The following is a 14,178-nucleotide window of genomic DNA, read 5'->3' on the forward strand; positions in this document are numbered from 1 at the left end:
CTATACATTTAAAGTTCTCAACCGAGGCACTTGGGAACAAATTACTCAGATTGACCAAGTTAACAAATAAGTAGTATGCAACTCGTGTGCTCATTGTTCCTGAAGATGACGATAAAAATTGTTCAAAAATCTGCCATGAGTCTGCCACTCGGATCCAAATCCACTTATACCAGGAATGGATCATGTTTCAGGAAACATATACTAATACAAAAAAACAAGAATCTGATACGAATCTGGGATTCCAAGGAGAATTGAATGCAGATGTGAGTGCAGAGTGCCCTGAGGAAAATCCGGTAACTATAACAGTGTCCCACATTGATGTTAGTGTATATTAGGAAAGCATGGATCCTCCAATTCATTAATAGAATAAATGCCCCAGTAATCTTTAGCAATGCTGTTCCCAATGTACGTAACTTGGTCCTTTCTACCAGGAGATCTTAAGGAGCCTGGAATAAACAATGACAAAAAAATACCCAAAATACAATGACCCCTTGCAAAAGTCTTCAAACAGACCCGACAAATCAAGCCTCGAACCACTTTGTTACTTTAGAACATTTCGTTGCAGGCTATCCTGTACTCAACCTTTGCAAGGAAAACACCAACACATGTGCTATGGTTGGGGAAAACAAATACGCAGTATTCTCGGAGAGGAAACACTCAATAAATCACACCCAACATTAACGAAAACCAATGTAAAGCAAGGACCTTAGAAAGTTTCATACCCAGAAATAGAGTGTTGACAATAAGAACCACTTTTGAGTGACAATGATTTTTGCCTTTCCCTAGCGCACAGAATGTATTAACAATCATCATACATGGCACCCGAACAAGATTGCATATCGTCAATTTCAGATTACACCTTCATCTTGTCTTATATGCAGGCATGCATTTGGCAGGTCAAGGGTATAGAGTGCTTACTGTATATAATGAATATGCCTTACGGTGCAATAAAAAACATATATTTCAAGGAAGACAGGAGTGAATCAGTTCCCCGTATTTAAATAGCAGAGCTGATCCCTGTATTGTCACGCTGAAATATGAAAACTAAACATTACAGTCATTAAAGCATGAATGCAGTTCACTTAACGCAGAAAATATGAGGACAGTTTTGAAAGAAATTCTAGTGACACTGTTTGTTCATAGCCCGATACAATAAAAAATGAAAGAGACATAAGGAGAATCTAAAATCTGTTATCTGGAAATGCAGACACAAAACTAGCAATCTATTATTCAGAAACAGAACATGTACAAAACGCGGGAAGGTGAGTGCCATATGGCACTCCCCTCCAATGCACTCAGACTTCACTACTGTCCTCAACTCTTCAACTCTTCTTCTTGATGGGAAAGATGTCATTGTTGCTTATAGCTGCCCATTTTATCGGCTGAATTTTTTGTTATATGCCTTTTTAACTAGGAAATAATTAGTTTTTAAGTTTTTGCTCTTAGAAAGAGTGAGCATGCATTACTAAATTGTGGGTTGGCTAGGCCCACTACACCCCAAGATTTTCAACGTCTAACCAGTAAATTTTTTAACACCCCTGTCATATCTTCATTTCTCACCAACATATTGCTAAAACGGTTTTAAATATGCAAGGTGACCCAAAAAGTGGGCCAACATGCACCATTTTGCTTTAGCTTGGCATAGAATTGTTCCACTGTCTCACTCTTCTCAACCAAATCCATAATAAACTCTGCCCAAAACTCTTCTGACCCAAAAATATAATAAACTCTGCCAAAACCTCGTCTGCACATCCAATGTGCTTCCAACTCTATCCAATGTGCTTCCAGCTCTCCCTTGTTCATGTTAAAGTTCCATTATAATTTTGATGCAATTCCGAGAGTACAATGAAATCAATCTCCCGATTCCTTGTATATGCCATGGATTGAATAGAGTTCAGCCACTTCTATATTTAGACGTCCTATAATCTTTCCATGGTGGAACAACATTTTAGTTTTTGCATCCTGGTGAAAAACAGAGGGTATTTGAGTTGTTTATACATGGATTCAACTCTGTGTAACTTGAACTACTACCATCCTAATCTGCATAATTCACGTGTGCAGCGTATATTACTATGTATTAAACATCATTGCTGCTATGCCACTGTCACTCCCACAACTTCCAGAGAGGAAAAATTCCATTCGACATGTAAGAAGAATCTTCAAACATGAATCTATGCTTGCCAAGCTGATGATTGCAATCTAGATGAACAGCTGGCAGAAACAATTCAAATTATCAGAAGAAGAAAGTGAAAAAATTGATTAAACAAAAATATAGAAAAACGATTAACTGTTATAAAGATCTAGCTTTACGAGTATGTTCAAAAATTTTACTTTTATGCACCTGGACAACTGAGCATTTATTATAAAAAATCTGAACATCGCAAAAACTTGGAAGTATCTATATCTTAGTGTCACAAGTATTGGGAAGTATCTATATCTGAGCACGATCTATATTTTTCTAATGGTGTTTGCAAGTACTCGGAAGTATTTCAAAATACAGGTCCTTGGACATAAGCAACAGTAAAATTTATAGTGTGATTTATTCATCAAATAGCAATGTTGCACTAAGGTTTAGGGACAGAGACCAGATTAAAGAACGGCCAGAGAGAGCCCATGAATTTCACAGAACAGCACTGTATACAAAAAACATGATTTATATAGAAAAAGCATTCATTAAAAATAATTGAAAATAATAAGCACACACATTGCTGCATCCAAGTAGACAACAGAACAGAAGAAGCATGAAACAGTACACTTCAAAAGGATGTCATCAGCGTTTTGATTAGCAAGAAAAATGAGCATACAATGATACAACAATGCATCATCATATTATAAATGTTAATTTAAGTATATACATGACACAAAAAAAAAAATGGACATCAGCCCTTGACCAGCCTTAAATAGCCCATGCTCAATCTTCTACTTCCAGGTACTGAAACAATGGTTCATTAACATTGATGCAAGTGTCACCCTCACACTCACAGTTCAGTTTTCTCTGGCACATCAAAAATGCACAATGGTACCCCAACCAAGCCATGCAACTCTGCATCCTCCTCAATCTTGTGGCATCCTCTACATCAACATCCAATTGTGTTAATGGTCCTTTCAAATACCAATTGTCCTCTGATACTAAAGGCATTTGATTCACTAATCTCAGAGCTATGGTGGTCGTTTTGGTGTGGGTGTGATTTAGAAGTCAGCCAAGAGTACAATAGATCCCATCTTACATATGTTGATTTGGGATAACATCAGATGTGCTCTAGCCATGAAAATTGGTGGAGAGGCTAAAGCACATGAGATCTCCAAGACGCAGAAATGGTTTGGGGAAATTCTACCCGGTGAAGGAGATATTAAATAATTAATATTTTTAATGGGTTTCTAAGTCTAAACTTAGTAAAATAAAAATATTAATGGGTATTAATATAAAACTTGGTTAGAAGGTTCTAAAGGACATCGATCAAGCCAAATCTAATATTAGTCGTTGATTAGAGATGTAATCTCAGCCATTGAAGGCTCAACAGAAAAAGTATAAGAGGAGGCTTGAGGGTTAGTTGGAGATACACCAGAGTTATCAATCATTCGATTTTCTAGAGTGGGGTTTAATAAGAAAAGTCGATTCAGTGATCAGTTTGCAGCGAGGGGTTGTGAGTATTGGACAGAGAGGCAGAGATAGTGCCGTAAGACCAGCGCATAGGCGGAGAGGCAGATGAAGAAGCCAGAGCAGGCCACGCAGAGGCTAGCTGAGACAACGCAGAGGCCAGAAGGGCCTGCGTCATCCACACAAAGGGTAGCAGGACTGACGCAGAGGGTCGTAGAGGCTGCACAATGCCTCAGAGGGCTGACGCAGTGTGTCGTAACGGCTAACGCAGTGCTTCAGTTGTGTTGGAGAGGGTTTCGTGGGGCAGATTTTTTAAATATCTGCTTTCGAATAGAGAGGTATTACTGCTGGTTATTTTTCTTTGTCGGGTGAGCTAGTTTGGCACCCAGTTGTACTTAAGGAAATACTGCATAATAAATAACCCTCAAAATTGTTGCATCGGTTTTCCCAAGTTAGGTTTTTCCCGGGACGAGTTGTTCAAAATAACACTGTCACTTGTGTGTTTGTTATTTGTTTCATTTGTTGATCTGTAGATGGTTGAGACTGTATTGTGTTTATTTCGATATTGATATGTTTAAATAATTTGTTCGTAATTAACACGTAGGAGAAATAAACCAAAAGAATAAAAATAAAATTTCTAACGGATAGACTTAGAAATTTCAACATGGTATCAGAGCGTGGTTACAAATCACAGAAGCGCTGAAGGCATCCGCTGACGCAGAGCATTTGTAGCAGAGACAGTTGTCAAGAGTGACAGAAGTTGTTCCTTGCAGAAAGCGACAAAAGAAGGGTTGATGCAGAGGGACTGCGTCATCAGTCCGGGCCAGAGAGAGGCCAACGTAGAGGCTAAGGAGGGCAGAAAAAGGCTCACGCAGAGCCACGCAGAGACCAAGAGGGTTGACGTTGTTGGCTAGGGGAGCATTTCGGCCAGTGCCGGGATTGCATAGAGCCTAGAGGCTCAGTCCTTGAGTTGCTGGGACATAGGAAGTTGTGGGCAAATTGCGAGTAGTGAAGCTGGTGGGGTGTTGTTGCTACCGAGACAGAACAGTACCTAACAGCGCAAAACCAAGGTAGAGGGAGTCGCTACCGAGGCAGATTTCTAGCCAAGGAATTCGGATCAGTGTTGCAAGTGCACAGGAGATCGGAGAGTGTGACTCGACGGTTGGCAGGCGGATTTCTAGGAGGGAAATCGAGCAAAGAACTTCCAAACAGGAAGTAGCAACTCAGAGGGAGCCGAAGAGAGAACTTCCAGAGGGAAGTAGAGCCTCGGAAGAGTCAAGAGGAAGAGAAAAGAGATGGCCATGAATGGACTGAGGGATCAGGACAGGCTGGACAGGGCGTCCAACTTTGCAGTCTGGAAGGCCAGAATCCTGTCAATTCTAGATAGACATCGCATCAAGGCCTTCGCCTTGAGAACAGTGGCTATCCCAGTCGACCTCGATGACAATGAAAAGTATGAGGATGTGATGGCAAAGGCAAAATGCATAATCCTTGATGGGGTCAAGGATCATGTGGTCCAACATATTGCCGAGAAGAATACGAAAAAGAAAATGTGGGACACCTTGACGACATTGTATCAGGGCACTTCCATGCAGAGGAAGATGCTACTGGAGAATCAGCTACGGTCATATCAGATGCAAAAGGGGGAGTAGGTAGATCACTTCCTCAGCAGATTGAAGGAGATTCGAGACCAACTGACTTCCATAGGGGCCACGTCAGATCAGGAGTTAATGGTGAGGACTGCCCTGAATGCAATCTCCGAGGAGTGGGAGACGTTTGTCCAAAGCATTTTGGGCAGAGAACATCTTCCAGATTGGGAAGAACTGTGGGCAGCTCTTCGCCAAGAAGAGATCAGATGGCTGACCAAGATGGGAAGTAGCAGCAAAGGAGCCCGGGTCAAGAAAGAGGAGGAAGAGGATGCAACTCTAGCATCTGCGGGGCAGCAAGGGAAGAGGAAGAAAAAGGACCTCTCCAAGATAAAGTGCTTCAACTGTGGGGAACTGGGGCATTATGCAAACCAATGTCCGAGGAAGAAGAATAAGGGAGAGGCGTCTGACTCCAAGGCAGCACCAGCAAAGGCGGAAAAGGAGGTAGAGGATGATGACGATTGTGCCATGAGTGCTCATGTACCTCTAGAGAAGAGGTGGGGAGACATTGAGTTGTAGTCAGGAGGACTACAGGAGATGAGGGGCAGGATCCTTAAGTTACCCAAACTCTTGGATCATATCCGGCTACGGGAGCCTCGAAGTGACATTAGCAGGATGGCAGATGTCGATAGAAGCAGATGTGGATGGAGCAGCAGAGAGTGCTAGAGTGCAGTAGTCCCTGGCAGTGCAGAGAGGGTTGCAGCAGTGCGAGAGGCACAGAGGAGGTTGCAACAGTGCAGGATGGCACAAAGAGGTTTGCAGCAGTGCGAGAGGCACAAAGTTGTTGCAGCAGCGTAAAGGCAGCAGAGGGAGCATAGGATAGTGGTAGAGAGAGCTTCAGCATCGGGAGGGTTTCTAGCCTGACAAGGATGTCAGTAGTTGGGTGGATCAGTTACTTCTTAGTAACTATGTTGCAATGCAGCAATAGCAGTGGTAGTGCTATGGGCAGCACGATGCAGCATGATGAGAGAGGGTTGCAGTGCAGATGCAGTGTTGGGAGGAAGGACCAGCAGCAGCACGGATGCAGAGGGAGCTTCCGTACAAATGTAGCAGTGGCAGTGGTAGGGCCATGGGCAGCAGTACAGGATGCAACAGTGCAAAGGATGTTGGGTAGGAAGGCCTAGCATCAACACAGGTACCAATGTCGTATAATCAGGGTGATGCTCAGTGGTGGAGTATTATTAGAGCACATTCCTCGCTAAGAGGGAGTGTTGATTTGGGGTAGCATCAGATGTGCTCTAGCCATGAAAATTGGTGAAGAGGCTAAAGCACATGAGATCTCCAAGACGCAAAAATGGTTTGGGGAAATTATACCCGGTGAAGGAGATATTAGATAATTAATATTTTTAATGGGTTCCTAAGTCTAAACTTAGTAAAATAAAAATATTAATGGGTATTAATATAAAACTAGGTTAAAAGGTTCTAAAGGACATGGATCAAGCCAAATCTAATCTTAGTCATTGATTAGAGATGTAATCTCAGTCGTTGAAGGCTCAACAGAAAAATTATAAGAGGAGACTTGAGGGTTAGTTGGAGATACACCAGAGTTATCAGTCATTCGATTTTCTAGAGTGGGGTTTGCTAAGAAAAGTTGAATCATTGATCAGTTTGCAGCGAGGGGTTGTGAGTACTGGACAGAGAGGTAGAGATAGTGCCAAGAAACCAGCGCAGAGGCAGAGAGGCAGACAAAGAAGCCAGAGCAAGCCATGCAGAGGCTAGCTGAGACAATGCAGAGACCAGAAGGGCTTGCGTCATCCACACAGGGCAACAGGACTGACGCAGAGGGTCGTAGAGGCTGCGCAATGCCTAAGAGGGATGATGCAAAGGGTCGTAGAGGCTGACGCAGAGGCCAGGAGGGCTGATGCAATGCTTCAGTTGTGTTGGAGAGGGTTTCGTGGGGCAAATTTTTTGAATATCTGCTTTTGTATAGAGAGGTATTACTGCCGATTATTTTTCTCTGTCGAGTGAGCTAATTTGGCACCCAGTTGTACTCAAGGAAATACTGCATAATAAATAACCCTCAAAATTGTTGCATCAATTTTCCCAAGTTGGGTTTTTCCCGGGACGAGTTGTCCAAAAATAACAGTGTCACTTGTGTGTTTGCTATTTGTTTCAGTGGTTGATCTGTAGATGGTTGAGACTGTATTGTGTTTATTTCGATATTTATCTGTTTAAATAACTTGTTCGTAATTAACAAGTAGGAGAAATAAACCAGAAGAATACAGATAAAATTTCTAACGGATAGACTTAGAAATTTCAACAACATCCAATCCCAGATTTAGTTGTAGGAGGATCTATGGGTAGTTCCTGGAGTATGAACATTATCCCGACTTCTTCGACAACAAATAGTGATTCAATCAAAAGGTATGGATGATGATGACGGTTGGCATGTAAAGCCCAACATGCAAAAAGGTGCTTCATCTCTTGCTTGTTTGAACAAGCTTGATAGACCAATGGTCCTATTGCATAGGTGAAATCCTTCAAGGATGTTGTTGCCCTTTATTCGAACCAAGGTGCTGCTTTTTGGGGGGAAGCGGAATTGAGCAACATATTCAACACTCTTATCAACAGGTTCTTCTTAGAATCAAGCTCTCCCTTCTTGGAATGTAAGAGGGATGACAGTCCTAGGTCATATGTAGATTGTTTGTGGAATGCTTCAAAACATTAAAACTAAATAGTATTTTTGCAAAAGGTCAAGTCCGTTTGATTTGAGTTTAGAAACCACATGAGTTATGACTAGAATGGTCTCTCTTTTGGACTACAAATTATTCTTGAGGATACTACAAATCATTCTTGACGAGAAGGGGGGCTGCTTCAGGCCATTTCCCCAGATTTTCAGAATTTTGTTATAGCTTTTGGTCATGATCACGATAATAGATTTGTGGATCACATTGTTGATTCAGAGGAGAATGTTGGGATTTTGTTCAATGTATGTCCCTAATATCAATTATCCTAGGTTGAATCGTTGGGAGCGGACGGACTCTTCCTTGAATCCTTATCAATTGTAAAGTGGATTGTTGGTGGAGATTTCAATATTGTGTGGGAGTTGTTTTAGTGGATACAAAAAGCATGCTTAGGCGAGATGCAAGGACACTCTTCAATTGTCTGATCCTAACTAGGGAAGAAAGGGATGGACTATGGGGGGTGGATTAGTTGGTACAAGTTTAGGAAGCGGATGGATACGGTTCAAATGCAATTGGATAGCATAAATTGTCCTTGGGAAGACATCTCTTTTTGGGGGTCCAGAAGGCTTGTTGATGTGCTAATTGAGGCTACTGGATCAAATCATTTACCCATCTAGACTTCCAAGTTCCATTTTGGTTGAATGTTACTCACATAGAGTTTTCCTCAACTTTCGTACCCTAGTCCATAGAGTATGGAACCTTTTCCCTCAGCCTATTAGGGATACAAGTTAATTGTTGGGGGAGGAGGTTGTTATCCAAAGAGATGTCAAATTCATGAGAGGTTGGGGGTATGTGATTGCATACAAGGGTAGATGGGAGCCAGGAGGCCAAATACAAGTTGCAGGAGGTCCATACATTCTTTGAGGAGGATTTACATAACGTTGTTTATGAGGAGGATATTGCTCAGTTGGAATTGGCCCTGCATAGAGAGGAATACTTAACAAGAGGAAAATAGGTGCATGCTCATTTGCAATGGATTCGAGCGAGGTTGAGGAGTCCAATTTCTTTGATTTTTTGAACAAGAAAGTAATGGTCTATCGGATGCTTACTCTCCATAGAGTTGATGATTCACTTGAGGAGGATTCCGCTAAGACTCAAGGTATGTTTGGAGATCATTTTCAGAGTATTCATCAAAAAAATTATAGTTTGCATATTAGGAACTTGGAAGTAGTAAGATTAACCAAGGACTCTAAACTTTAAGATTAATATCCATCCTTAAAATTTTCCCTAACAAGGAGGAGGTGAAGGCCAAACGAATGATCTTATATGCCATAAAGGATCATTTAATCCCTCATTTATCCAATGTTCCACCAAGTTTCCAGGTTAAGGGGACGCGGGAACAAGGAGACGCACAGGGTGGACATGTGGGGGATCCCCCAAATTTTAGTCAAATGTAAGGGGGAACATGGGGACATCGAGCTTTAATGAAATACACATATATAAACATGATTCGAATTCAAATTCAATAACAAAATACATTGATTCTTACATCATAAATGATTCAATAAAATAAAAATAGTAAAATATTTATGCATTGATTTAATTCATCATTCTGGAATCTACATTGACTTAAATTCATCTTTAGTTACTCTAGAATTTGATTAGTACTAAGCAAAATAGTAGATACTATAGTTTCAAGACTGGAATAGTAAATTGAAATTACTCAAACTCAAAAAATAGTAAAGAGTAACAAGTCAATGACTCGGTCTATGGTCATCAATATCTAGACTCAAGACTCAAGAGTTAAAACTAAAAATTAACAATGGGAAATGAACCAATGTTATAGTGTTGAGAAATCAATATGCTTGTAGATTAGGGTAGATTTCTCTTAACTTGATAATTACTTGTGAATGTTTGTTGGCTTCTTATTAAATTTATATTCTCTTCATCAAGCAATTACCAAAATGTACAAAACATGAAGATCACAAGAGACAAAGAACACAAGAAATTAGGCTCCAAGCCAGGGAAAAACCCCACAAGGGGGAAAACCCAAGAAATTATCTTCTTATAGAATCAGATCAAAATGAGATATCCATGACCATGACCAAGACTGCCAAAAAGACCAAGGTCAACCCTGCTCCAAGCCATCTCCAACAAGTCATAGTCAACAAAAGTCAACATTGGTCAAATCTTTGAAATCTAGTTTGAAATTTCAGGGCTGCAGTAACAGAGAATCTGCCTCGGGAAACTCACATGTGTGAACAGAACTAGGGCAGAAATCAGCTTGTCTTCTCTCCTTTGACTTCGGTTGGTTTTCTTCTTCATCTTGCACAAAAATCGGTGTTGCATGGATGATCAAATGAGGTCAAATTGCCTTGTATTTATACATGTCCAGGAGGTCAAATAGCTACCTCTTTAGGCCGACTTGTCCAGGGAGGGCCAACTTGGTTTGTGGATGACATTTTGACTATTTGACTCAAGATAAAAATATTTTTTCTTTTTCTTACAACAAGTCTAGATGGACTTTGACTCAATTACATTTCTTTGACTCATAATTAATTTTCTTTTTTACTCAATTGACCCTAAAACCATGAAGAACATGCTTTGACTAAATAAAAATAATAATAATGAATATAATCAATGAATGTAATAAATACATCAATGGTACATTTGAATTACATTATGAAGACAGACACTAGTTACATTTCCAACAATTAGACCGAACTAGTCATCAAACTAGTTGACCCCAAAACAGGGACTTGGGAAGAAGAAAAAAAAAAAACAAAAAATAGGTAGAGCCAGGGTTGCAAGGGAGCCCCCCCCGCCCCAACCCCCACCCACAAACCCACTCCCAATTCACGCTCCGCTCGGGAGCTACTCGGGAGCTAGTTGGGAGCGCGCTCCCTTCAAAAAAATACGCTCCCTTGTTTTGAGGGAGTGATTAGGGGAGCTCCCTAGTCTTTTTTGCAAAAAAAAAAATTGCAGTAACATTCCAAATGCAATTTTTTTCAAAGAAACAAATAATTTTTGAGTGGGGCAACCTAATGATCAAGCCTATGGCCCTAGTATTTGTTGAAGAACCTAAGGCACTTAAGGTTAGGGTAATTCTTCTTAAGCATGATAACAATGTGTGAAGTGTTTTTACAATTTATCTTAACTTGATCTTCTTCTTATTAATAGTGTATATGTTTGCTTCATCAAACTGCAACCAAAACAAAGAGACAAGAACACAAGATGTTTGGCATTCTGCCAAGGCCAAAACCTCTCTCTTGGAGAGGAAAACCCACACAAAATTCTTCTTATAGAGATTCCAATTGACGAATATCAAGACCATGACCCTTGACCTCCTAGGCCACTCCAAGACCAAGACACCAATCCTCTTCTTCATCAATGTTGAGATCATCATCATTGTTGCTTCTCCGAGATCATTATTACTGCACCTTCACAAGGATACTTAACATATCATTGGTTTTGCACAATTGCTCCATATTTACTTCAATCATTACTGCATTCTTACTAAGATCATCTCACTGAGATCATCTCTACTGCATCACTTCATTGCTGCAATATCTTTGCGCCTTGTTGCACTACCATCGAGATCTTTATTAAATCACTATTGAGACTACGAGACAGTGATCATCAGGTATGTGATTGTGTTTATATGTTGAGACAGAGTGTGACCGAGATCCTTCATGTATGACTGTGTGCTGAGGCAGTGAGTGATATGACTGTGAGGAGGTCGTGACAAAGAGTGTCCTCCTCTTCATAAGTATGCCAAAACTGTAACGTTGCTTCTGTGATTACCCACGAAGGAGTAGAGGCAACAGAGCTTCTTGTACCTTATCTAAAGTCCTGAAACACAGTAATCTTATCCGAAAATCTCATATGTATCCTAGTTTTGTACACATCCGAAGTTATGCTCCTGTGTCCTCATCCGAAGTTTCAGATAAGTCTGAAATTTCAGAGCTTCCTACACCACATGAAATTTCAGAGGTGTACGAATATATTTTTTGTGGTGACCTCAGCGGGGTATATATAGTGGTCTGTGTGTAGGTAAGCCGACTTGTATTCATGACTAGACATGTCACTTTAACTGAGACGACATGATTGTTCTTTAATATATATTTTGAGGCCGACTTAATTGTTTTCTTCATTGTTTTGCAAGCAGACTTCTTCGTGCTTGTCTTGGAGGGTTGTTCTTGACTCAAGAAGAGCTTTTTGCACATGACTTTGACTCTTTGACTTTCCTAGACCTATGGAATGAGCAAGAAACTCATTCATATAATTTATAAAAATAATATTTCTTTTTCTTGACAAGTACAAAGATCAAAGTTATATTGACAAATACCGAACCTAGTTATACTTTCCTTCAACACTCCCTCTTAACTAGGGAGGTATTTACAATGGTACTTGGTTATTCTCAATCTGAAGAATTTCTCATAAGAAGAATCGGATTGGTAATCCCATCTGTATAGCATCATATCAATCAACATTGTCATAGTGCAAGGCCTTGACTAACAGCTCCATCTCTTCACGAGACCATGAGCTACAATGTTGGCGAGACCAATGATTTATAGACACCTTCATCATTGTCTCTCAAGGTACATACCCACCCAAGTGTTCACTGAGTATTCTAGGACTATTCTTATCTTGGGTTCCCAGCCCTCAAAGAATATCGATCCTCTTGCCTACTCTTATCTTGGATGCCCTACACATCCTCAAAGAGTATCAGATGCCAGATGATTACCCAATCCTCCCATTCTTTCTTCCCAAGTGAAGACAAGAATGTTGTGTCTATCATGTGTCTACATTTCCATTCATGGCCTTCATCTAGCCTTACGATTGTCAGTCCTGGTCTAATGCATGACACATGACATGGAAAACACAATTGTCACTCCTTTGTAATTAGGGGTGATCTTAATTCAAACTCCCTCTTGATCAGGGACCTGTCAGAGCTCCCTCTTAGCTAGGGACTCTTCTATATATCAACAACTTTTTCTTTGTGGGTCCTTTAGTTGCTTGATCAACTTCTCTCCTTGATGTCATGAAATTTAGTTGAGCTTCTTCCTTGTAGGGCAACAACCATCGATCACTTTCCTTCTTATTCTGTCATGTCATTCCTTTCTTCATGGAAAGTGGCCTTCTTGGTGCATATCTAGAACCTTCTTCATATGGCTACTTCTTCCTCATCATGTTTCTTTCAGGAATTTCCATCTACCACATGAATGCTAGTTGTACTTGTACTTACAACTCTTGTGCCAGTAGCCCTGCATGAACTCATCCAGATATTATTCAAGAAATCAAAACATTAAATCAAATTGTACCTTGCGAGATGGCTCTTCATCATGACATCTTCCTGTAGGTGTCAACATCCTGCATACGTGTTGACAGATTTCCCAAAGATATCCACTGTCAAGGGTCTTCATCTTTTTCAGAGTTTTATCAAAGTCTTCATATCTTTCCAGGAGATTTCCTAGTCAAATCTTCTTGGTCTCTTGGATGTTGATCGCCTTCATCATGGTTGCACATCTCACGATCTCTTCCTTCCTCACATATTCCATTTCCAGGAGCTTTCTGTTGTCACTCACTACATTATGAGTTTTCAGTTGATCAAAGTTGCTAAAGAGCAGTGAAGTTTGAAGCCATCTTCCAGGCCACAGAAACACTCAAAGCCAAATCGGACCCTCTCCATTGCATAGTGCTCAGAACAAGCTTTCCAACGGTGGGTGGAAATCCAAAAACGGACTCCTGGATCATAAGTTATAGCAGATTAAAGATACCCTTTCAAGGCCACTAAACAAAGAAAAAATGGCTAAGGGTCGGTGTTATAGATCTATTTGAGCACATCACTCCTGACATCCAGATCAGTGCTACTAGGGCTCATCAAACCCTAATTCAGTTGCTACTTGCCCTAGACAGGTCATCATATTGAATGCCTCCTTCCCTGAAAGTTTCATGGCCTGAAGGCATCCTGAAATGACTCCTTGAGGGACCAGCGCAACGTTGGTCAAGGGTAAGTGCGCTGCAGAGCACTTAGGCCCATTCAAGCCTACTCTGCAGAGCACCTAGGCCCACTTTGACCTACGCTGGTCGAGATTGAACGAAATCTTCATAGGGTTCTAGGAATATTCTTATCTTCTAGAGCATTCTAGAAGATTCTCACTCTTATCATCTCCTATGAGCTCGAAATTGGATAGAGAATGAGTTAAGTAACCTCCTATCCTCTCATCCCTTCCTCCATGGAAACTAACTCTAAGTTTGGAAGTCCATTCAATACCCTAATTTATGACAAAACCACCTCCATTTCCCT

General features: G+C 40.7%; 1 protein-coding gene across 3 annotated transcripts in view; it reads right to left on the reverse strand.

The window, feature by feature from the left end:
* Window positions 1-1,539: 1,539 nt before the first annotated feature.
* LOC149219381 (putative pre-mRNA-splicing factor ATP-dependent RNA helicase DEAH5) overlaps window positions 1,540-14,178 on the reverse strand; it is a 111,224-nt gene continuing 98,585 nt past the window's right edge. For all 3 annotated transcript variants that reach the window (XM_089384358.1, XM_089384357.1, XM_089384359.1), the window contains one exon: window positions 1,540-2,211. The gene's annotated coding sequence lies outside the window, so the exon portion shown is untranslated. The remainder of the gene's footprint in view (window positions 2,212-14,178) is intronic.

The sequence above is a fragment of the Pinus tabuliformis genome, chromosome Q (genome assembly GCF_031772625.1).
Source record: "Pinus tabuliformis cultivar Carrire ecotype Pingquan chromosome Q, CPIR1, whole genome shotgun sequence".
Classification (NCBI taxonomy): Eukaryota; Viridiplantae; Streptophyta; class Pinopsida; order Pinales; family Pinaceae; genus Pinus; species Pinus tabuliformis.